Here is a 26,224-nt window from a genome sequence, read left to right on the forward strand (position 1 = left end):
GGATACTAGTAATAATCTCACCAACTAGGAAGTAATCTTGGTTTCTAACTTTGACCCTAGTCAAAATCGAGACTCTGCTGCCTGTTACTGAATCTCTTCGTGTGGTAGTAATCTCGTACTTATTTCCGAGTATCGACGAGTGGTCTATAGATCTGGACAGTGATCTCTAAATTTCATTAAGTTCAGTGAGGTGGGAAGTCCTTGAGCTTTATCTTTATCATTCTGCATTGATAGCTACCTCTAACAGATTTATTTGCATCCATTCAAGGTGCTTACCTTGTGCTTGACGCCTTTGCGTTCTCTAACTAGATTTGTTTTGTTAGAGTTATGACCATATTGCTTTAAAGTTAAGTAACACACAAAGAGATAACAACTCTTTCACTTAATTTGAAGCTTCGCGTTGACTACTAACCTCCTTTTAGATACAGTTTTAACCCTAATTTGCTTAAAAAGGCCTTGGGATTTCCTTGTTGAACACTTTTGTGTGAACATGCTAAGTTACTCAGTTAAGCTCGTGTTCCATGCAAGTAAGTGCGATTATTTTTAACTAGAAAGTATCCTTGATTGTTATCGTTATCAATTGTTAAGTGACGTTTCTTGAGTGCTGTTACCTACTAATAATACTCAATGTTATTAAACTTTTTTATTATTATTTAAAACAGAGCTATTATCTAGTATATTTAAATACCAGAATCTCTCGGGGCTCGTTGCACTCGCTCGTCCGGTGCGAGTATTTTATCTTAACTTTTGAATCTTTTTATCATATTTTTAGCGCGGGACGTCCAAGGCTTCCTTGGTTATCGCTGCGACCACAGCGAGGCTAGCGTCAGTTATCCTTTAAAGATCCATACATGGCCGCTATGCAGGCTGGTGCAATTTAATGGTAGCATTAGGTGCTCTTTTGGTGCCTTTGACCGTTTAATTGAACCTAACTGATGAAGCTTCGGGATTTCACTGTACATGCTTTAACGGTGCAAAGATTGCTTTTTGCCGCCAGAGCGTTATCGTAAAGTGTTCAAAAAAGATTGGCCCTATATATTAAATTAGCGCTCAACTTAGGCGTTAGTCCCAACGAGTTTCCGATGGTTTCGATCTAGGTTACTTAATGGGTTGCCATCCAAAGAGTGGAATGTTGCGGGCAAGTAAACTTAACTTCAACGGGCCATTTATATCTCTACTCTGCAAAGAAGTCAGAACTTGGTGTCAGTAAAAACTGAAACAATCTACTTGAGATTAGCTATGACACTAACGGCTAATTAACAGTGAAATCCAATGCAGCGTGATTATGGTAACTTCCTTATTAGAGTTCTGTGTTGTGAGGTTTCTGCAGTACTTGGGAGAGTTCTACAGTTGCAATAACTAGCTGAATTAATTAATCAAACATATACTAAGGACGCACGGGTCGAAAGATCTGCTTTTAAAACTGGTAGAAACTCTAGGTTGGCTAAAGACCTTCGGGAAGGTTAAATCTTACCTGTATCTTAGGTTTTAACATTATGGTTAGTAACGTATTGCTCACTAACGAGACTTGGTCCTAAACGGATAAAATCTAAGAGGACTTTATAGCTAAAGCCTAATAATAAACACACAAACAGATCACAACTGTTTCACTTATTAGGACAGCTCCGCTTTGAGTACTAGCATTGCCTTCCGTGGCAGTTTTTTGTAATATACCGAGGAAAAGCATGGAAATCCTTGGCTGAAGCCTTGGTGGACTGTGCTAAGTTGCTAAGTTAAGATCTTGTTCAGTGCAATTAGGTGCGGTCAAAAGCAAACATGAAACCTAGTTTAGCAATGAGCGATGATAGCAAAGATTGTTTGCCTCCTTCCAGGAACACCGGCCACTGATTCTCCTTGTAGCTTAGGTTCTTCCCTTGTCTCATTGGACTTGGTGGCCGGTGTGTAACTCCACTGTAATAATGTGTGTTACTATAGTCTTAGCTACTAGTACTATATATATAAGGCGACCAAATTGATTAATTTATTTTGTATGGTGTTAATATTAACTGCTAAAACTCTCCGAGCGAAGAAGCCAGTTGAAACCTAGCCAACACTTTATTTTAGTCTTTAGTTTAGTGCTATTTACCCATAAGAATCAAAAACTTTAACCTGCTATCTTTCTACGGGTATAAGCACTGTCTTTGACACTTTGGGCGGGTTATTAACGAATTAAGTCGTTTAAAAACCCGTATAAGAGATAAAAGCTAATTAGCTCTTTCTCGATGTGTACTCTTTCTCTCCTGCACGTGGCATCTTTTGTATCAGCGCAGGAGCTGGCGTCGCATCCTCCATTGGCTCGACCACAGCGAGGTACGCGTCGGCTATCCTTTAAAGATTCAATTTTGGCAGCTGTGTAGGTTAGGCTGTTAGTGGTAGCACTAGACTTCTTTTGAGGCCTTTGGCTGTTAGCAATCCTCGGTGCTGGTGTACACTCATTAATGGAGCGAGGATTGCTTTTAGCCGCGAAGCCATTATCGTCAAGAGGTCGGAAAAAATCATCCCTATATAAAAAAGCGTCTACCATGGATGGTATTTTTTTAGGCTTCACGATGGATTTCGGTGTAGTGTTGCTATTGGGTGCTATCCAGAGATGAAATGGCGTGCAAATGTAGGCTTATCTGCCGCGGCTCAGGTCACCCTCTTCTGTTCGGCAGTGCATGGCGGCTGTTCTTGGAAGCTCACTGTTTATTACTTCTCATTCATAGCAAATTATGGCAGTATCCGAGTTAATGCTTCGGGCTACTTTATGGAATTACAAACCAATGGACCGTGATTATGTTACCTTCCTGCGGTGTGCTTTAAACTCAGGGCTGCACGTTACTCTGGAAAGCTGTAATTTCTTTACTGGTCGTATGGAAAGATAGACCTTTAAAATTGGTAAAACCTTCATATTAGCTTGACTTCTTTGGCAGATGTCATCTTCCTTGCGTCAAGGAGCGTACGTGATGGTTATGCACATGCCTTGCGCCTGGTGCCTTCGTGTTTGGTACTAGAACCGTATAGCTCTATGACCAACCTTAAGAGGGTATTGACTATTAATTAGTAAAGGCTAATTAACCTTGAACTTTTTAGAATAACGCCGAAGTGAGGTATTCTGGCATTGACTTCTGAAGCTATTTATTCTTAGACTTAGTAAATGAAGAGCATTTTGAGCCTTTACTGAAACATTAGCAATATTGGCTAAGTTGCCAGAGTAAAACACTGTCGGCGCAAGTTACAAAGACAAAAGCGAACTTTGTGGCTGCTCTGGCGATGAGCGGTGACTAATAATAGTATGCCTCGTTGCTAGGTCAATGGTACATTTCGGCATTTGGCTTATCTATCTAGTGATAGGTCAAGTAGCCCTTGAACTAATACTGTCTTGGCTAAGGTGTCGGAGTGCATCAGTGTTAGTGACATGTTGTTAAGGTCGACCTAGCTAACTGATCGAAGCAACGTGAACTAAATAGTGTCATTAATCATTGTACTTATTACAGAGGCTCTTTTACCTCAAGCTAGGGTGGGTTTGTCACATTTTAGTTAAATAAAATTATTTGTAGCAAAATAAATAGTACTTCTTTTTTCTTGTTTAGTCTGTTAAGCTCTATTTTACGTATCACTGCGATGTTATACGAGAGTATTTTGGTTCAGCTTTGTAAACGAGTAAAGCATGGAAGTTTACTGTTAAGGTTGAGGAGAGATTACAATATCTAGTAAGTCTTGCAATTCCCATTTGTTCAATAGTTTTGAAAATCGTGCAACTTTCTAACAAATGATTTTTTAAACATGAGAAAAGTTTTATTGATTTATTTCCATGGTTCTGCTAGCGTAGACGTTAAGTTTACCTACTAAGGTTAGTTGACTTTTTTTTAAATATTTAGATTATTGAAAGTGAAAGGGTTAGGTTGGAAGAGCTTGTCATCGAACACGCTGTATTCTTGCTAACTGATAGTCGTGAAAGCAGTTGGTTGCCCACTGTCCTTTGCCAGGCTCATGATAAAGTTAAGCAGCTTTTAGATTTTATTAAGCTTCATCTGTTGAGGATAAACTAATAGATTTGTATGAATACCGCTTTGGGTTTCGATTCTTTTGTGGTTATGCGCCATTGAAATTACGATACTCCTATTTAAAAAACGCTTGAGTTATTAAAAAACTATTATTAAGATAAAATAATGATAGTAGTCGGTATAGAAAAAGGTTTTAATTGAATATTTTAATTATTTTCATTTAAGGTTGTTTACTTTTGCTCGGATGTTGTGGCTCCAGTGAATAATATTTATACAAACCGTTAATGTGACTCTTTGCTAATTATCTACATCAAGTCCTTTGAAAGCAGAACATTGGACCAGTAGTGCACATTGACGAGGCCAGGCCTATTTCGACCACTAGTATATCATCCTAATCAAATCAAAAAACTTGACTTTGCTACTATAAATGCACTCTAATTACTACATGTTCCTTCAGTATACATAATAATGCAATGGTGGGCGTCCCTTATAATTTTAACTTTTTTTTTTTAAGCTATTGCATTATGGGCTTGCAATATATAATAATCGTGTGCTAATAAAATACCTTTTTGTAAAGACTTTCCTCTACCTTAATCTACATATAAGTAATACAATGTCGCAGTTTTAGTTTAACAGGATAAAAGGTTGACTAAAAAAAAAATAACTAAAAAAGATATTATACCGAGGAAACCTGCTAATTTTTTATAAATAGGCCTTCCCTTTATAGCAAGCATTTTAACAGTAGAATTGTTTGTTTCCTTTTTGCAGTATCCGGAAAGGTCAGTTCATTTATATTTTTAATTATTTTCTCTGAACTTACAACCTTAAGTGCACTTGCACTAAAATACGAGTACTAAAAAAAATTTAACTTTAAAATTACTTTATATACCCTTTACTATTTTGTTAATATTGCCTAATATTGTTACCCTTTCTCTCTCCAGCACTGAAGTTGAGGAGATCCCTTTGGGTACTCCATATTATATGGTGACCGAAGCAAGCTTTTTTTAATTTTGATTAAATAATTAGGAATAGTTCCTCACCAAATTTAAGGGTTTTTGTCCCTATATAATTTATTAATATCCCGTGGGGAAGCTTTTAGTAACTGCGTTTATGCTCTGAGAAGGTTAGCAATTAAATCAATTACAATGAATATTATAAATATTTAAAGTCTTGAAGGTCCTGCATGCCTTTTGGGATAACAAGGAAGAATTGTTATTAAAGTGTTGCAACGACGCTCTTTACTTGAAGGAGATTACCGAGTTGGCATTTACGAAAGAAAATATTGATCAAGTAAATAGTTATTGTGTTTGGTCGCCTTATTCAGTAGTTCTCTTACTGGCGTTTTATGAACAGTTCTACTTGGACTCTGATCTTGAGGATAATAAAGAGGATTAATATTTAATTGCTTCATCATTTTGCAGCTATACAAAATAACTTAATAAAATGGACGTTTCTTTATAGGGGGTATAGAATTGCAACCTTGCCGAGTTCTTAGTCCGACAATCTGACACTCCCGTCACGCAGGCTAGGAGCGCACGTTTATACTAAAAGCAGAACTTTTGTATCAAGCAGTCGATCCAACACCAATATTTTATTTTCATTTGATATGCAATAAACGCTATGCAGATGTTTAAAAATTAATAGAATTTTTGTAAACGATGTCATTAGGAAAGCCAATGATGGAAGATGAATAAATAGATGCACCAATTAAATTACGCTCGTGATAGCCACTAACAAAAATTATATACTAACTTCAAAGAATTTATGACATAGTGTGTATACTAAAAAGTTGTTAAGTTACTACATCGGTTGGTACACTAAAGCAACATGCCCTTACCCCTAGAGAGCCGGTTTTCACGAGAAAAGTTAGAAATACCAGTTTGGGTTCCAAGTTCTGTAATGCCCCGGGGTTTTTTCAGGTCCCCAAAAGTTTGGGGTTGTTAGGAGTTTTGAGGGTTTGAATGTTTTTACAATAAATTATAAACACACTCTCAGGGCCTGTTATTTAACCTCTGCAGATAAAATTATTGAGGCGGGCCTTATTATCAATAAAATATTTTAGTTAGCGAGGCTCTAAAATTTATTTATAATCTATAAGATTTCAAACTATTTTTACAGTTCTATGCTGAAAGTAATAAAAATATTATTATTTAATAAAGCTTATATTAAAAAATAACCATAAAGCTGAACTTCTGTTATTTATCTTCTTTTTATAGACAACTAATTTTATTGTTAGGATCACCACTTTTGCATTTCTTAAAACCAACACTTATTGGAACTTTTCTAGCATTTTTGGATGTCGAATTTACAGAGGGTGTTTTCGATACCTCAATAGAACTCTTGATAATGCAAAAACGTGGAAAGTGCATGCTCCAGCTTATGCTTGCTTGTTTATACCAGAGTTAATTATCACAATTCTCATAATTCATACCTGTTGTATGAGTGAAAACCATAAGCACCAAGGAATATTCCATCTAAAATCTGTTTTAAAAAGCAATTTTTTTATTCTGGTTACTTTGGATGTTTGTGGTTGTTTGCTCACCCTTGCTTCAGTCCTTATTGGCGTCAATAGTACTTTTTCGGTTATAGTTAAACCCTTGAATCTTGCTAAGAGTGCGTTTCCACTGATTCTTACTTTGGATGCGATTTTTATAAAGATGGAAAGCCAAAAATTAAAACTGGGGCCCTTCCCGGATGAAGCGGGAAGAGCGGCTTTTAGCCAGATTTAGTACTTTTTATTTTTTTAAAAAAAGAATTAAGATTAGGGGCAGCAACATTAATAAGAGTCTTTTTTATAATTTCATTCATATCATAGGTGTAACTTAATATTGCTATTATTGTAACTTTTATTGTCAACTAATAGACAATGGAAACTTTAATGGCTAATGCACTTAATGTACTTTGAGAGCTTGCTTAAGACCTTTTCAATTTTGAACTTTATTATACTGAATTTTTCATCTTTTAAGAGTGTAACAAAAAAATATAAGAAATTATGACTTAAAAAGATCTTTTTCTAGTTTTTATTACAACCACTTATAGAAACTTTGTTTAGTTGTTGGCTTACTGTTAAAATTACTACGGTTAAGCATAGACGTCAAAAAGAGGAAGGCAATTTATTACATTATTATTTACTACGCTTGACTAACTTTCGTGCAATGCTAAAGTATCTATTTAAGTTTCTGGTTTTATAAAAAGATGTACATATAAGCTTATATCTGTATAATTATAAAGATTGTTATCACATTGTGCCAAACCTCAAACTGGGCTCTAAGATTTTCAATAAAAAATGGACCAGAAAGTTTGTATATTTGTACTCCCTTTTAAATGATATGTAAACACTAAACGCCGAGGGACTTAGTTTAAAAGTTAACATACTTAAGGGTAAAAAAAATAAACAAATTGCCAATTTTAAATTAAGAATGACGCAGTTCCTGACCGGGACATTTGTGTTTCCTACTGAACATTGGAGTAACGGTAATTACCAAGTTCTGTACAGATTTCAATCTCTACTCTTGCACCCTTTTAAACTGTTTTAGGCCAGGTTTCTTTTTAAACTTAGTTTTTATTTTATCTACAAAATTGAATGGTCTTCCTTTTCAATCAAAAGTTTACAGATAAACCGTTTGCCGCTCCTTACTACTAAAGCTTTCTTTGTGGCAAAGGGTTAAGTACTTCTCTAAAGGTGAACTAACAAGTGCCACTAAAAAGGTTGATGATATACGCTCTTAATTTAGTACCTTACTACCATATAAAAACTGCAAATATTACGAAAAAGGTCACTAACTTTACCTAGCCAAAATTTTATCTCGCGTTACTTATATATGCCTCTACTTTTAATAGTGATTGTTTAAAAAAATAGAAAATCCTGCTTTGCGAGTGTATTTTCGCTTATTATGCAGAAAAGAACATTTACTTTAACTCTTCAATGGAATATGCTCTACTTCTTTTTTTTAACTTTTGTTCTAGGCCATCCCTTCATAGTTCCTTTTCACTCTATTCGATACCCTTTTCAGTACTTTGTATCGTTTTTGCTCTGTTTACATTTTAATCTTAAACAATTCTTCTCCTTATGGAAGTTTATTGTTTCAACTCTTCAAGAATGTTAATCCATAGAGAAAAAGTAGAAAGTTTTTAATGAAGCACACCTATAAAACACCTGAACCCGGCGCGGGTGTATATTTCAAGTGCTTAAAGTTATTTATTAGTAACCTATCAAACTAACTTTTAAAAATAAAACTCGAACAGCATATTATTAACCATTATTTTAAAGGAAGCCCTTCCGTTCTTATTTGAAGTGGAGTTTCCGTACAATTCACTTTATGAAACCTTTTTTTTAACATTTATTGTAAGAACGAGCAAACGAATAAGCACGTAGCTTGGGGTAAGTCGCACCTAACTTATTTTGCATAAGTTTTTGCTTATCTTTTTTTAAATTAACTGATTTTTTACTGACCCCCATATTGAGTTGACAGTAAATTTTTTGGCTATTGGGGCTAAAAAAGTTTAACTATTAAACTTAGACCTCTTTATATATAGTATTATGCAGTAATGAGCGTCAGAGAAAATTGAAAGCACGTCAACTGCCGAGGTAATCCACTTTTCAGCACGGAGGATAGACCAATATTGGCTTCCTTAAAAGCCTTGTCAAGTCTCATTATTATTGGTTTAGAAATCATAATTTAGAATATTGTCAGATTAAAAAACGGAATATTTTTCCTGAACAATAATTTTTTTAACTATATATATCTACAAAAAAATCTTAAAAATTCTCCTATAAATCTACAAGCGCCTGCGACGGCGTAAAACAAAGAACTTAAAGTTTTTCTTAAGTAAAAGAGCCAGAACTTTTGTATTTCTTCTCTGTTCTATTATGTAGTCTAACTAGATTGCCATTAGGGGCCCATATCAGGAGCTATTCCCAAAAACTTACAATAATCAACTTCTTATGTCCTTATAACCTTCTATGCCATGTTTAAACGTTTAATCTTGTTTATCCATGGTAATGCTATCAACCCTTTCTATTGAGATATCAACAAAATACAAAGGAAGGTCTTCCACTTCCTACAAGCGGCACTGCTACATTCGGGTTATCTAAAACGTCAGATACTGGACTTTTAATGTCAATAGGTTTATCACTACATTGATAATCCCCAAACATACCTTAAGGTTATCCATTTGACGCATTTTTGCAGACCTTTGGTCTTGACAGAGTCGCGCCACGTAGGGCATAGGGTGTGCTCACCTCAGTGCCATGTTTCCTCACGGCATCGTGGGGTGAATTCATCCCTTCCAAGCTACTGCTAGATTGAGATAATTTATTACGCATATGTGTTTGAATAAAGTAAAGTGTGTCGGCAAACTCTTGTTCCATACCTCTGCTTGAAAAAGCCTGCATTCCATTTCTGTCGAGCTGTACACCAAGCTTAACAGGCTCAAAGTATGCGTGAGTGGCATTACCATCAAGACCAAATAAAATTTATCCATATACGATTTCTGGCATTATTAATAAGAAATTTATTGGGGTTAAAACGTTTATGCGATCCAATAATTTAGTTTTTCGACAACTATTAGCTTCTATCCTCTTGCTAGCATCTTTTAAATTGATAATGGACCGGCAAAGAAAAAAGTTGTAGTTAAGATCATCGGCAAGCTTAAAATATTTTTAATTTTCCTTTATGCTTATTAGGCCTTAAATTAAACACTCCATTTCTTATAAATCCCATTAACTTTAGCAGTGCTTTTAGACCTCACCTCAAGCATCTAGGTTACTTTATACAATTTTTCTCTATTTTTTTATATGGTAGCTCCTTTTGAGTATCCAACTAAATTAAACTTAATACTTTAAAATTTTAATTTCCTGGAATAGTTTTAAAGGTGGTATATGACCTCTTCTTAAAATGTTCTCTAAACCTTTTTAACATTCTTCATTAGTGCGTTTAAAACATCTACTAACAATTTGAGTCCTACATCTAAAAGGAAGCTTTAAATATGATTTACCAACCAAGGAAAAGAAAGTTGAACGCATATAACTCTTAAAAGAAATAACATTATTGTAATCGCTCTCTCGAAGAAAACGTATTAACTTTAAAGTCGAAGCATTAACTGGGTAGAATTGAGTATGTTCGAATGTACAATAATGTCCTTAGTCTCGCTTTTTCCCGCAAATTCCATGTATAAAACCGTTTTCAAGGTAATCTTTAAAGAGGGACTGATTCTTTTATTATAATCCGCCCAGTTAAATAAAGTTTTGCAATAAGTGAACTTTCTCTTCTGGAAGACCTTTAATTGTATCGCGAGGAAGAATCAGGAATACAAGGCCTGTTCGAAATGAACACGGCACACTTGGAAAGTGATTGGAGAGTAAACGGACACTGCAACCCTCTTTCAAAAGAAATTTCTTCAATACTATCTAAAGAATAACCGTATAAAACAAAAAATTATTCAGAAGAGAAAAAAAACTATTAAATATGCTTGTGCTTTCGTTACAACCTTTTCGCCATCGAACTGACGTTTCAAAACAGGAAAAGGTAACCTTTTTAACATTCATCTCGAAATACTCCATAAAATCGATGACATGCCAAATGGGTAAGTTAAACTCAAACGGTATCCGTTTGAGGAGTACAGAAATTCCAACCCTTTGAAAACACTAAATTTTTTTTTATGCAGCACTAGCCCTTTTTTCGAAACAAAGATGTAACCATAATGTTAACTCGTTAGTAAGCTTCCAGAGTTATGCGGATAATAACCACTCTTGTAAGGTCTGAAGCAGTTCAGAAGAGTACTGTAAAAGTTCATCTTGTCAGCACCAAAAATTTTGTAACCCAAGTTATTGTTCTTAATGAAAGAAGTAATAGTATTGCGGTTAGGTGCAAAAATACAGAAAAATAAACTGTGGGTATTCTCAAAGCCGAAACTTTGAAGGAAGGTCGTCAATAAAAATTGATTCAATCACTTTTCCAAAGTTTTGAATGGCTATACCTGCTTTTAAGTTTTTGAAGAGGCTAAGGTTCAGGTCATTGGTTAATTTTGGTTATAACTATTATATTTTTTCATTATTATATAAGAATTCATAATACTTAAAGCTTTGAAGGTAAAAAACCCCTCTATATTTTTATCACTCAAAAAAGATGAATGCTGAATAACATTTCTTATATAATTTTCCATTATTACAATGACTTTCATAGTTAATTTTTATACCGGTTGCGGACAAACTTTCAGAGGAACAAGAATTCTAAAGAGTTATAATTGCATAAAATACGAAACAGTTGTAAATAACATTATTAAGTCGGCCTCTCCTATTAAACACCAAAAAAATACCAGTGCAACCAATGTGAGTAAGTTGTTGATAAAAGGCACGCTGGCAAGTCGCTAACGTTAAAAAAGTAATTTGCAATGCGCGCTATACCTTATCTATTTAACAGAATCTATCTTCTTAAATTCGAGATCATATCTAACAATATTAACTTACCAAACTCTTCACTATTTAAAAAAAAGAAGCAGCCGTTAGCCCATCAGTATTTAATAGATAGTGATAGCCCTTACCAATAGAATCAAATTTTAAATAGGAGAAAACGAACCAAGAGTGCTTTCTAAATAAATCGGCGACGTCTCCTTCAAAGAAGGCCGGAGAGAAACAAATAAAATTTAATGCCTAAAGAAGGAAGAACAAATGCCAAAAGTGTAGTAATACAGAAAGTCTAAACCACCTTAATTTTTACAAACTGTTGCCTACCAATAGGAAATAAATAAATAAAAATTAGCGCTAATAACCAGTTCGCTTCCAAATAATATATATACACGTGAAAAGGTCAGTTTGAACATAGTATAAGTTTAAAATTAAAAGTTCCTTCTAAAAAGGAAGCGAGTGTTTGAATAAGACGAAAACAAAAGGAATTAATAGAAAAGTAAAACGGTTTCCTTAGTATCCCCTTTTAAAACGCGTAACTTGGCAATTACTTTTAATAATAGAGAAGGCAAAAACTAAGAAAATATTCAAAATTTTTTTCTTCAAGTTAAATAAACAACAAATTTATGTAATTTTTTATCCGAGTAACAAGTCTAAAAATTATAGGTAAAATAACAAGTATTTTAATCACAAAGGATATATTATAGATTAAATAAGTGATAGAATAAATAACCAAATAATAAAGAAATATATTTAAAAACAAACAACTAAAACAGCAAAATGAACAAAAAAAACAAAAAGAGAAAACTGGATACCAAAAAGACGAAGTATCACACTTTATAGCACTGGCTTACTACAGATGTGACTAAGATCGATTGCCGTTTAATTTACTTTAATTGAGGGTGCAAAAACCACAAGTTCCTAACTATTCAATGCGCCATTAAGGAGAACAGTTGCGCGTTATCATAGCTAAGTAGTATATAATAAAAAGAAGAAAAAGCAAAGTAATTTAAAATTTTAAAGGAAGAAAAAAGGGATGGATTAGTTTCAATTCCATATTATTATAAAAAAAATATATATATAATTAAGTTAATACAATAAACTATAACCTTAACCTTCCCCCACCTTCAATAGGTCTAAGAAATGTTTTGACCGCGAGTACTTGGCAACCAACGGGAAGTCATAATTAAGAGCCTGTAAAACAAGATAAACTTAAATAGGCTCGAGGTTACACTCTCTATGTAGTTAGCTGTTGTGCACAAACGAAGGGGCCGTCCACCACCATTTTAGAACGCGACTTTGTAGTATTTGTATTCGATGAATATGTTTGTTTAAAAATAGGCACAGCGATAGAGTCCTAGGCCATCAGCGAGTGTATAGCTAGAAAACCTTTTTTAAATGCAATTTGCTTTTCCTGCTTAGTATGAGATTTTACACGGCTATAGCTTCTCTGGTTTTGAAACGACTTAAGAAAGATGTGGAGATCAGCTTAGTCGTTCGTCACGCACAATTTTGAGATAACTAACCTTCTTACTTCGAGGATTGACATTTTACTAGAGACCTACTAGGGGAGTATCCTTCCCTTTGTTATAATTACAAAGCTACTTTTCGACTCGTTAATTATCAACCTACCTTTCGAACACCATGTCTCAATCACTGTCAACTGAGACTGTATGTTTTTAAACACCAGACAGGAGGATTTTGAACTATAATATAAGGCTGTGTCGTCAACGTATTGAGCCTAGTTTCTATTTTTTCGATAATTGTGGCATTTCGCACATGTAGATAGAAAAAAGTGAAGAGGGTACTTAGAAACCTTGTGAAAAATCCGCTTTAATTGTCTAAAGCGGAATTCAACGAAGTTGCTCTAGCGGTAAAGGTACTATTCGTTAGGTATGAGGTGTACCACCACAGTCAAGTAAAAAGGGAGGCTAGATCCTTGTGCCCTATTTTATCGTTTAGGGGGCTGTTTTAATTGCTTCAGGTTATAAGTTCTGTTTAGTACGGGGTGCATAGCTTGTATTTTCGTTATTGAAAACTTTCGGGATTCTTGGAAGCTTTAGTTGCAAAACTGTTACGAATTTTTTTTAAAGGTGCATATTCTGGTAGTTGTGCATCCTCTACAATTTGAAACATGTATCCCTGGGCAACTAAGGCAGGTAGGCTTTTCATTCTCGCTTTTAGTGGAGGGCGTCAATCCATGAGGACCATTGCATTTAACGCATTTACAGCTTGACTTACAGTATTATTCTGTATGTCCAAATAGTTGACATCTATAGCTGGCCAATCCTCTCGCTTCTTTTTAAGGGTTCAACCGACACGGCGAGAAGGCCCAATACATATCAAATTTTACCTCTTTCTTCGCATTTTAGACGCCTTGACTAGTAGAGGTAAAGATTGTCTTTCCTTTTCAAAGGAGTGCATTTTAATTATTTTTTCAGAAGAGTTGAACCCTTAAAACATATGATCCGCCTTTACAGATGCTGCATCCATTTCTGCGAAAATAGCTCGAATAACCACTTTAAACTCATTTTTGATAGGCAGCTGGTACCCGCTGAGGTTCCAATCTCCAAACTTTCCTCGTCTGACGGCTATAGCTTATGTATCCCTCCTCTAACTTACTTTTTTTTTCTTTAATACATCCATTTATTAAAATTTGTTCCTCTAGGCCTACAATTCTCGAAAGTTATTTTAAATCCCTCGTTTAAGCTAAGATTTAAGGACTTTGTTTACCGATTAATATTGTAATCTCTGTTAAGCATTGAGCGCACCACTGGCCAATTTCGTGACCAAAGCGTATTTTATCATTACTCAGATTGGAACTTACTTGGTATATACATGTATTCAGTTATTTGCCTAGCTTAGCGACTCTATTAACGCAAGATGCTCGCCACTGGAAATAACCACCATGTTCAGGCTATCAGAAATTCTCGCTGCTCTCCACGCTAACTATAGCTTATATAAATAATTTTTCTTGATTTTCGCAAAATTATATATTTTTTTTACTTATATGTTAATAATCAAGAAGCAAGGGTTTATAAATATAAAAAAATAACTTTAACGATACTAAAATGGATAGGAACGCCCAAAGAGAGCTAAAAGAACGACCACGGCTAGTGGACAATTTTCTAATAAGTGTTTAAAATGCAAAATGAAAATGTTACTTGCTTAATTATTTCTTAAAGAAGTATAGTCGGTTTCCAAAAAAATTATGTTTAAGTTAACAAAACTTTTTGTCTTCTGTTACACTTTGTTTAAATAATGTATTTAATAAAAAAAATTTTTCATGAAACGAATGTTTTCCAAAGCTGCCCAACCCTTTTTAAGTAGAAAATCGTCAAAATGTGGTGTTAAATGATAGTTAGTTGTCTTTAAGTTTAAAGAGCAGTCTAATACGGTAAATGCTTGCTTCAAAACACTTGTCAACCCCTCTTTTCCTGGTATATAAATTTTAAAGCCTATTTACCAATTATAAGTAAAAGTGCAGAATGAATAAGAAAAATAATTAGGAACCAACCATTATTGTAAATAGTTTTATGAATTGCCGAGTTATAGTGAAATTTTTTAGATACGTAACACTACGTTTTCACACTTTTTTTACTGGTGTATGTTAATCATATTAGCAGTGTAACTGAATAAATTATGCTTTACACCACCTCATAGTGCTTAATATATTCCAGAACATTTTCAATATAAAGGAAGTTGACTCTTTACATGTAATGAATCTCTATTTATAACAAACTTTTAAGTAGAAAAATTATTAAAAATATTTTATAATAAAATAAACGGTCTCATGAAGCTTATTACTATCAGAACTCTTATTAAACTTAATAATTTAGGCGTCCCTTGAACGGTACGCTTATCTGTAAAGACTTTAAATTTAATATTATTTTAAATACCAAAAAAAAATTGAAATAGCCTATTTTTTTAAATGAATACGAATATTAAAAAAAATTCACATATATAAGGAAGTAAAACACAGAATTCTTTTCCAATACAAGGTTTCATTTTCTAATATTAACTTTAAAAGTAATATATACAATTAAAAAGAATATTTCTAGAAATAAATACTAACCAGTTACTATAAAACAGAAAAAATTACAAATCTAACAGGCTAGAGAGGCTCGAAAACGTTTGGGTGCTAATATACTTAATTTCATTTCCTTGTAAACGTCTTAATATAATTAATTTAAAGGTCTTAAAATAAAATTTATAATAGTAAGCATGAAGGCACATGCTTTACTTTCATGAGTTAAGAAATTGGGGTAATATAATATATGGACTTTTTATTTCCAAAAAATACTAAATTTTTTTTTCGCACTGATGAAAGATAACGTTGATTGAAGTATATTTAGTTTCTATTATAAGAATGTAAAACAATAAACAACAATTATTACTTTTAATTCCCGTTTCGCTATACTCTTCGTAGTGTTATAATAATTATTAGCCGTAAAAGCTGATAGGATGGCTCAGCATTTACAAAAACTCTACAAGCTTATTTAGAGTATATTACTAATTTAAAATATAATTTAATAACTTGATATTATTTTCAGTATCATTTGTCTTAAGTTTAAGAAAAAAATTGAAGGAACTAAAGCCAATAAGAAATTATGTCTTAAGTAATAGATCGACGTTAACTGTTATGGAAAACATACTTATTTATGTCTTTGATAGGCCTCAATAATTTAAATTTTTATCTACCTGAATTTGGAAAGCATAATTCTATCCAAGTCGTCGAATGAGAGACGCTTTATTTTAAAGTAACGCACCATTTCATAATGATAGTATTAGAGTAACTCTTACAATTTTTTAAATTAATAGGGTTGCTACTTGTTCATAGTCAGAGAGCTTTAGATTGCAATTGGGTATATTCCTTTTATAATAAATGTTTAATAAATTATATTATTAATAATAATTAAGTATAGGAGCATGTATATATATCCTAGTAAGAAACGTTTTGGCCTAATACAAAACTATTATTCTTAAGCATGTTAGCTAAATTGAAAAAAAAAAAATATATATATTTACCTAGTAACTTCATTTGGAATTTTGATGGTACTAATTGCTCGCCTAAAGAATTGCAAATGTTTAAATTTATGCTCAACTATTTCTTTAAGATACTTCAGTACTTAATGCATGGCACACACATTTACAAATACGGTATAACTGCTAAGTGCTTTCTTATGGGGAGAACATCTTTTAGGGCTTTGGGCTTTCCCAGAACGTACAGCAAAAGCTGAACAGGTAAAAGGAAGGTTTTTGGCTCCCTCTGCGATACAAAAATAAAAGCGCAGTCCCTCTCGTGTTACTCTTATATAGGTCATGAAATAGTGCTCCTTTTCTGCCTTAATTAAGTGGAAAGATTTTTTTGTGATAAAGTGTTTTAACATGACCGGTAAGATATCTTCACTGAATTAAATAGTAAAGTTTACTCTATACTTAAAAGTTATAAAATTTTATTAGCAAAATATAATCTCAAAGAAAAAAAGGCTTAAGTAATTATATATTTATTTCTTTATACGAGAAAAACAATGCTGATAATTATCACGTTCGCCAGCGCTATTTTATTTTTGGGGAGTACATCTTAAATTTCATATTTTGATTCTTAGAAAAAATTCATTGGCGTTTTAACCACGCACTTGTGCTATAGAATAGAGATATATAGTAAAATTGTAGCCTTCTACTAATTCATAAAATTTTTATAAACAACTAGACACCTTCAGTAAGAAATGCATTATTTATAATAACCTTTACAAATGAAGTTTGCTTACTGTTGTAAGTTTTTTATTTATATAAATATCATTTTAACTTAAAGGCACCCTGAAGGTGGGGAGTTAAACACAGGTAAATTCTATACAGAAAAACAACTAATTTTTTTTTGACCAGGGTCCCGATGCATCATATTTGGAAGAAATTATCGGTTTTTTCGTTGTATCTGTTCCAAAAAAAACATTTGTTTGGGCTCATCTTAATAAAAGCCATACAACGCAATACAAAAGAATGCCTAGCTATTCAGGAGAATATCAATATTTCTTTAAAGGCACAGAGTACCAATATTAAACTACTGCTGCTTTAACGAATTTTAACTTCATTATATAGCGAATGAGTTAAGTTATAAAAGGTAAACTGTGAACTTGTTTGACTATTTTTTACCTGAATTCTATGAGGTTACTTTTTTTTCAGTTATACTAATATGTAAACATGAAATGCATTGAGTTTGATAAAACACATTACGCTACGGCATCGTTATAATCAATGAAATTTCTATGAGGATTTGTTATGGGTTGGTAAAAAGGTGCTAAATATCGCAAACCTCAGAAAGAATATCCAAGACGTTAGCATCGTTGTAAATTATTCAACAATATTTTACTCCACCAAAAATCTAAATAAAAATTACAAATACTTTACTATTATTCATATAAACAATATTTATTCCCGATATAAAAGTTTTATAATTAGAAATATATATTGTTTAGAAGAAAAGTGCATATAATAATAATTTAATTTGGCCAAACTTTAATTTTTTTAATGATACACTCTTTTAGTAGCGATTAACAAAGTTTTAAATAAGAAAAATTTTAGTATAATTTTGTAAAAAAATTATTTAATAAAGTATATTAAGCTTAAAAAATTAAACAGAAAATTTGCATCTAACATTCTTCTTTCATACTATTTATTAATATTATAATTACTATTTGATTAAAATAGTTACTAAATTAGCATTATTTTATAGTAATAATTTATGTATTAAATAATTAGAATGAGTAAAAATAATGAGTAGAAATAAATTTGAGATGAATTTAGTTTAGTTCTTATATAACATAATTTATTAATTAATAAAATTTTATAAATTCAATAATCAATAAGATTTTATATAATAAATCAAAAAGTACACAGGATGAATCTTTTTTTTTTTTTGTGTACTATTTATCAATATTATATTGAAATATAACTTTCAATAAAAAATAAAAATAAGGATTTTTAGTATTATTATATAATTAAAATTTATTACATTATAAAGATCGGTAAACACAAACTTAAGAATTTAATTTAATTTATTTCTTTTATAATATTTATTAATGTATAGCTATTAAAAAATTACTTTAAAAAAAAGACCTTCTTTGTTAATTAAATTTAATTCCATATAAAATAAATGGTCATAAAGAATTTATAAAAGAATAAATTTGTACACAAGTTAAATCATTATTTTCTTTTATACTAATATATAAAATATTATAATAATTATTAATGAAAGTACTTGAAAATAAAAAGTTTTTTAGTATTATTTATATAATAATAAATAGGAATAAGATTTGTAAAGTAAAAGGTAAATACTAACTCAAGTTTGAGTTAAAAATTTTTTACACTATATTTATTAATATAACAGTGTAATATTAATTAGAATACTTCAACTAAAGTCTCAGTATTATTTTATAAAATATAAATAATTTATAAAAATTAGTGAAGGCGTGTAAAGAAATTTCACACTTTTACACTATTTATTAATAGCGATTAATTAAAAAACTTTAACTACTGAATTTATAGAAGTGCTGATTTCTTACCTTTTATAATTGAACTTACAGTATTTTAAATTAAATAAAATTGAACAACGAAGAGTTGCTTAAAAATAGCTTACACACTAAATTATAAGATTATTATTTTTTTATAAATCATTGTGTGCTAATAAATGAATTTATAACTTACTAACTTGTCAAACTTTTATAATTGTCACTTACTTTTGTATAGTTTAATAGCTTTGAACAACAAGAAAGTTTTTTTTTGAAACTTTTGATGCGTTTTTCCTCACTGCCTATACATAACTCTATAAAATCATGTGTGCTTAAAGTTAGATTTGCAAAGTAATAGTTTGCTTATATACTTAACTGTCGCTTACATTATTCTAAATTAAAATGGTTTACAAAAAGTTTCTTTAAAAACTTTTAAAGCGCGTTTCATTTGAAACTCCTTAATAATAGCTTACTACTACATAGTTTATTATAAATTCATAATCTTTGCTAGTAATTTAATTTTATAAACAGTAATAGTTAATATACTTGATTGTCATTCACATATCTAATTTAACTAATAATGAACAACGAAAAGTTTCTTTTTAAAACTTTTGAGGTTGTTTTGTCTCTCCTCTTGATAATAATTTATTTAATAAATGATTTGTTTTGTATGCTAATAAGCTGGTTTGTAAAAATTAATAACATAATCTTCATTAACAGTATTATAGCTTGTTTTCTACCAAAAAGTTTTGATAGCTCTTTTTTTAAATATATTCATTTAGCAAAGAGAGCCAATAATTTTTGTGTTCCAGTTTAATTTTTTAAATTCAATAAATTTTTTTTCATACTTGTGCTGGTTTTGGCTATAGAAACTTTTTTATATTAATTTAGCCAATTCTAGCTTGTTCCCTTTGTTTATTTCTTTATATGATAGGCAATCCTTTGCATACTCGTTAGAGTTGAGTTAATTACCTTTTTTTAGTTTACACGCTATCGATAAGATAACATAATAAGAAATCCATGTGTACTAATAAATTTGGTTTTCTGTAAAGTAGGATATTCTTTAATCTACTTTATTCTATCTTTACTTTTTAAAAAGTTATACTAAAGCGAGCTCTAGTTATTATTTTTCTAATAATAAAAATTTTATTTTATTTCTTTTAGCTTTGTTATTTTCGTTCTACTGAATGACTTCAATAAAAAAATCAAGATTCGGAAAGTACAGTATTTGAATATCTGCAACATAAGGTAGAATTCCTATTTGTTCTAAAAAAAATTTCTAATGCTTGCAAAAGATGCAGGTAAATCCAATAGGCTATTTCACTTTTTTTTTTCCTAAGCTGAAAAGCACACTTTTGTTAACAGATAATAGGAAAAATAGTTGTTTTGGAGATTATCTTACTATATACCGGAAAAGTAAAAGTTATTTTTTTTAGGTTTCATTTCCGTAATCAAGTCGGAAGTAGTTGATTATAATTATAATCATTATTTAATATTTGTTCCCAATTACACTGCCTCTGAATCTCTTCTCGAGAATAACAGAAGATATCCATTAACGAAGAGTGCTCACTCGAGAGGGAACGCTATTACGTGCTCTTTGGCAAATATTATAGTCAAAAGTTCGTATTTCCACATATTTTCTATTAAACCTAAGCCTTAACTCCGATATATTTAAACGTTTAATGAAATGCAATGCTCTACAAAAAAGGCCGTTGTACTAAATAGATGAAAAACGTAAACGCAGGTAATAGACTTATTCTAAGAGTTTCGGAGAAAGGTACAGAAAAATATTAAAATCAAATTTATTAAGTATTATCATTACATCGCCGGTTATGGTTTATACAGAAAATACCAGTACCATCAAGTAAAAAGGAGCGTAATACTTACTAAATGAGTTTATTTACTATCCCTATCACACTATAGGGGGGCCAGGGAGAATTTCAGTATTGATACTATTGGTGTGAGTTGATCCTGGTCTACTTGATATATGGCACTTATCTTCATTATAAGCAAGAAAGATTTCTAGGTTTTCTTCAAAAGTGCAGTTTCCATTAACATAGCTTAATTCATTATAGAGTGCCCGCAAGCAGCAAAGAAAATTTTGGTCATGTTTTAATTTACTAGTAAATTTTAAAAGTAATTAAAAAAAGGTTTGTAAGAGTGCAATACTAAGGAGTAGAAAATTACATGCCATGAGGGTACCAGGAAACCGCAAAAGCTTTAGCCCCTATCTCAGTTAGAGGATTTCCTGTAAGATCCCTAGAGGTTATGTAAAAGATAAATATTAATTAACATACATCACAGAAGGAACACCTGTAACAAAACCTTTACCGAATAGGACTTGTTATATAAGCAGTTATACAAAAATTATTTCTAAAATGCATTTGTACTGGTCTTTAATAACCTGACTAGACTGATAAATTGTGCGAAGCCTCGGCTTACGCATTTTATTTAGATATTACAAACAGAAGATTAAGAGGAAACAAAAATTAAACGTTTAGAAAAGATTTGAAAAGTATAACAAGATGTGAAAAGTTGCCTTCAAAACTATACGACATGGTATGTATATGCAAGAAAGAAGTTAATAAATATAAAACAACGTACAGTAAAGTTAACTTCTTTAGCCACACGAAACAATGAGTAGGAATACTAGTAATAGAGTTTCCTCCAAGATTCCTAAAAGTAGATAAAAAAATTAAAAAGTTCAAAATTAAGAAAAAATTAAATATATATTACTACACCTATATTAAAATAATGTATAAAAAGTACAAAAAGAGAGTTTATGTGGTAGTACTAAAGAAAAACAATGTAATGCATAACATAGGCAAAGGTTGAAGTGAAAATGGTTAGCAAGTGCAACGTATATGCTATAATCGGTTTACTTCCTATCTTATAATAAAGGGATTTCCAAATTAATTTGCCTTATAATACCGCCCCCAAGAGGAGTAACGAATAGAATAAAGAACTTACAGTTCAGTCAAGGAAACGAGATGTAAAAACGAATCGTCCTCAATTAATTTTATATTGTTATTGGTTATGTTTCTAAAAAAAGTATCTTATTATCATAGGAATTAAATTAAAAAAAATACTGAATACGATTATAAGGCTCTTAGTAATATTATAAGGAAGTAACTATATAAGTTAACGAGTAAATTTCGAACATTTTATGATTGATTCGAGTAGGATGGGTGGACAGAATATTATTATATAATAAAATAGTTTGATAGGATAAAAATTATGGCCTTACAAATAAGTCAAATTACGAAGACCAGAAAACATTTCTTTGCTAATGAATTCAAGTTTGTTAAAACCTAAATCCCTTAAATTTTACGTCAGTAGTTATATTAGATAAAAAATTAATATTAAGTATTGTAATAATTAAGCTTAAAAGTCATCCATTTGATCCGTTAATATTAGTGAAAAACAATATATATAGCAAATATAAAAGCTCAGAAAAAAATAAATTCTAGCTAACGAAAAAAACTGTAGATAAAATATATTAGATGGGCAATGCCTCTAAAATTTATCAATTAGCTTATGGAATAACCCTCAGGCGATTTAATAAGGAATAAGAAACTTACAGGTCCGTCAAAGCAACGAGATGTGAAACGAAAAGTCCTCAATGGATTCTATGTTGTTTTTCCATAAACTCCTACCAATAATATAATAACATAATAATAGGATTTAAAAAACACTGGACACGATTATAAGGCTCTTAGTAATATTATAAGGAAGTAACTATATAAGTTAACGAGTAAATTTCGAACATTTTATGATTGATTCGAGTAGGATGGGTGAACAGAATATTATTATATAATAAAATAGTTTGATAGGATAAAAATTATGGCCTTACAAATAAGTCAAATTACGAAGACCAGAAAACATTTCTTTGCTAATGAATTCAAGTTTGTTAAAACCTAAATCCCTTAAATTTTACGTCAGTAGTTATATTAGATAAAAAATTAATATTAAGTATTGTAATAATTAAGCTTAAAAGTCATCCATTTGATCCGTTAATATTAGTGAAAAACAATATATATAGCAAATATAAAAGCTCAGAAAAAAATAAATTCTAGCTAACGAAAAAAAATGTAGTTGAAATATATTAGATGGGCAATGCCTCTAAAATTTATCAATTAGCTTATGGAATAACCCTCAGGCGTTTTAATAAGGAATAAGAGACCTACAGTTCCGTCAAAGCAACAAGATGTGAAAACGAAAAGTCCTCAATGGAGTCTATGTTGTTTTTCCATAAACTCCTACAAATAATATAATAACATAATTATAGGATTTAAAAAATACTGAACACGATTATAAGACTGTTAATAATATTATAAGGAAGTAACTATAATTTATCGAGTAAGTTTCGAACTTTTTATGATTGATTCGAGTAGGATAGGTGAACAGTATATTTTTATATAATAAAATATAATATGAGAGGATCATAATTATGGCCTTACAAATAAGTCAGAATACGAAGGCCAGAAAGTATTTCTTTGCTAATGAATTTAAGTTGGTTAGGGCCTATTTCCCTTAAAGTTTACGTCAGTAGTTATATTAGATAAAAAATTAGTAATAAGTATTGTAATAATTAAGCTTAAAAGTCAACCATTTGATCCTTTAATAATAGGTCAAAACAATATATATAGCAAATATAAAAGCTCAGAAAAAAATAAATTCAAGCAAACGAAAAAAACTGAAGTTGAGATAGATTAGCAAGGCAATGCCTCTAAAATTTATCAATTAGCTTATGGAATAACCTTCAAGCGTTTAATAAAGAATAAGAATCTTACAGTGCAGTCAAAGCAACGAGGTGTGAAAACGAATAGTCCTCAATGGATTCTATGTTGTTTTTCCATAAACCCCTACAAATAATATAATAACATAATTATAGGATTCAAAAAATACTGAACACGATTATAAGACTCTTAATAATATTATAAGGAAGTAACTATATAATTTATCGAGTAAGTTTCGAACTTATTATGATTGATTCGAGTAGGATGGGTGAACAGAATATTATTATATAATAAAATATATTATGAGAGGATCATAATTATGGCCTTACAAAAAAGTCAAAGTACGAAGGCCAGGAAGCATTTCTTTGCTGATGAATTTAAGTTGGTTAGAAGCTAAATCCCTTAAAGTTTACGTCAGTAGTTATATTAGATAAAAAATTAATAATAAGTATTGTAATAATTAAGCTTAAAAGTCATCCATTTGATCCTTTAATAATAGGTAAAAACAATATATATATCAAATATAAAAGCTCAGAAAAAAAAAAATTCTAGCTAACGAAAAAAAATGTAGTTAAAATAGATTAGCAAGGCAATGCCTCTAAAATTTATCAATTAGTTTATGGAATAACCCCCAAGCGTTTTAATAAAGAATAAGAATCTTACAGAAAAGTCAAAGCAACGAGATGTGAAAACGAATTGTTTTCAATTGAATTTATAGTGTTATTCCCTAAAGATCTACAAGTAATATGTTAATTCTTTTACATAGTTATAGAATTTAAAAAATACTGAATACGATTATTGAGACTTTTAATAATACTACAAAAAGTTATAATTTATCTAGTAGGCTATTGATTTTGAAAAGTGCGGGGAAGAATATACGATATAATTCCATTAGCATGGGTAAACAGAATATTATTATATAATAAAAATTGGATTATACGACCATATTTACAAACTTACATATAAGTCAATTTTGAAAGCCCAGCTAGCATTTTTTTAGTGATGACGGTAAGAGCGTTATCTTCCAAATCTCTTATAATATAAGTCAGTAATAATTTTAATAAAAACTTAGCAATGTATAGTTCTAAGTAAATGTACTCTGACAATTCCTTGTTATTATTAGAAAAAATACATTGCTACTAAGAAATCACTTAAAATAAAAAAAATATATTATCTACAGGTTATTTATGGCAACTCTATAGCTTTTTCTTACTAACATAAAATAAAGATATACTGGAAGTCAAATCTTACATGGACGTTACAGCAGTATTTAAAGTTGCTCCTTTCGGTGGAAAAGTATCCAAGTTGCAGCCTCTTAAATTCCTTTAAAATATGTATGCATTCTCATAAACATTATATAACATCAAGTATAATGCTAAAAGTTGTTCTGAGTATATACTTCATTATAGTTTAAAGTATATTATTAATAAAAACATTTACTAGGTCTATTTGACTTTAAATTAAGATCATTAATATTATGGTCTTAGAGGTTTTACGTTTACAATGTGTCAGTAATTTGTTAGGCAGGCATGGGTACTTACATTTTTCCATGGCGGATGCTTGTTCCTAGACAGCGAGATTCTTGTGCATACTGCGAATACCCCCATCCCCCTAGAAAAATAAATAAAAGTACGGCAAAGAAACGGCCCACGCACGGCATACTGGCAATGATTACAACTTTGGACACTAACCTGCTCTTAAATACTTGCAGAATAATGTTTATTTTAACTGAATATATTTTTCTAATAAAAATTTTGCATTCGTATTTTTATATATTAACGCAATCTATCACCTCTTCCCTAGTTAATCTGTCAATCGAAAAAAAGCTATATTTCCTAATATGTTTACTTTAATGCTATGATTAGTGAAGAATTATACATTAAAAAACCTTTACTAAATAGTAAGAAAATCATATCTTACTTATTCATAATAAAATACTTCTTTGAGTTTATAACTTCATTTGTTATGTTGAAGAAGTTATAAAGTAATACAATTTTTATATAGAAAATAACTATTTTTTTTTTTATTTTTTCTACTTTTCATGAATATTTATAGAGATATTATTTTAACTTATTATTTTTTGTACCACTAAAAATATATGTAATATTTTATTTTTATATATATGTAAGTTTTTTACCAGAATTTTGTTAGAAAAAATGAAAATAATAAATAAAATATATAAAAAATTTATTATTATTATTTTAAATAATCACTCTAATACTGCTTTGATCGTAAATTCCTTTAAGTTCGGTGTATTTAATGAATATTTGTATTCATTAATTTTAATTTCCGTTATAATTATAAATTTTTATTATAATTAATTTCTTGGGTTAGGTTAGGGTTAGGGTTTTAGGGTTAGGGTTAGGTTAGGGTTAGGTTAGGGTTAGGGTTAGGGTTAGGGTTAGGTTAGGGTTAGGGTTAGGGTTAGGGTTAGGGTTAGGGTTAAGGTTAGGGTTAAGGTTAGGGTTAGGGTTAAGGGTTAGGGTTAAGGGTTAGGGTTAGGGTTAGGGTTAAGGGTTAGGGTTAGGGTTAAGGGTTAGGTTAGGGTTAGGGTTAAGGGTTAGGTTAGGGTTAGGGTTAGGTTTT

General features: G+C 30.9%; 2 long non-coding RNA genes across 4 annotated transcripts; both read left to right on the forward strand.

Moving 5' to 3' along the window:
- Positions 1–4,515: 4,515 nt before the first annotated feature.
- LOC135146648 (uncharacterized) lies at positions 4,516–5,270 on the forward strand. Its single transcript, XR_010283900.1, has 5 exons — positions 4,516–4,630; positions 4,699–4,765; positions 4,928–4,953; positions 5,013–5,109; positions 5,163–5,270. It is a non-coding gene; the product is annotated as an uncharacterized LOC135146648 (long non-coding RNA).
- A 1,947-nt stretch (positions 5,271–7,217) lies between these two features.
- LOC135146645 (uncharacterized) lies at positions 7,218–8,673 on the forward strand. Of its 3 annotated transcripts, none has more exons than XR_010283896.1 (6): positions 7,218–7,284; positions 7,367–7,527; positions 7,594–7,998; positions 8,063–8,179; positions 8,257–8,367; positions 8,523–8,673. It is a non-coding gene; the product is annotated as an uncharacterized LOC135146645 (long non-coding RNA). The 3 variants fall into 3 exon arrangements; XR_010283897.1 differs by having other exon boundaries at positions 7,232–7,351; positions 7,405–7,527; XR_010283895.1 differs by having other exon boundaries at positions 7,232–7,527.
- Positions 8,674–26,224: the final 17,551 nt, after the last annotated feature.

The sequence above is a fragment of the Zophobas morio genome, unplaced genomic scaffold (genome assembly GCF_036711695.1).
Source record: "Zophobas morio isolate AGI-343-1 ecotype UQ-CSIRO unplaced genomic scaffold, CSIRO_AGI_Zmor_V1 ptg000252l, whole genome shotgun sequence".
Classification (NCBI taxonomy): Eukaryota; Metazoa; Arthropoda; class Insecta; order Coleoptera; family Tenebrionidae; genus Zophobas; species Zophobas morio.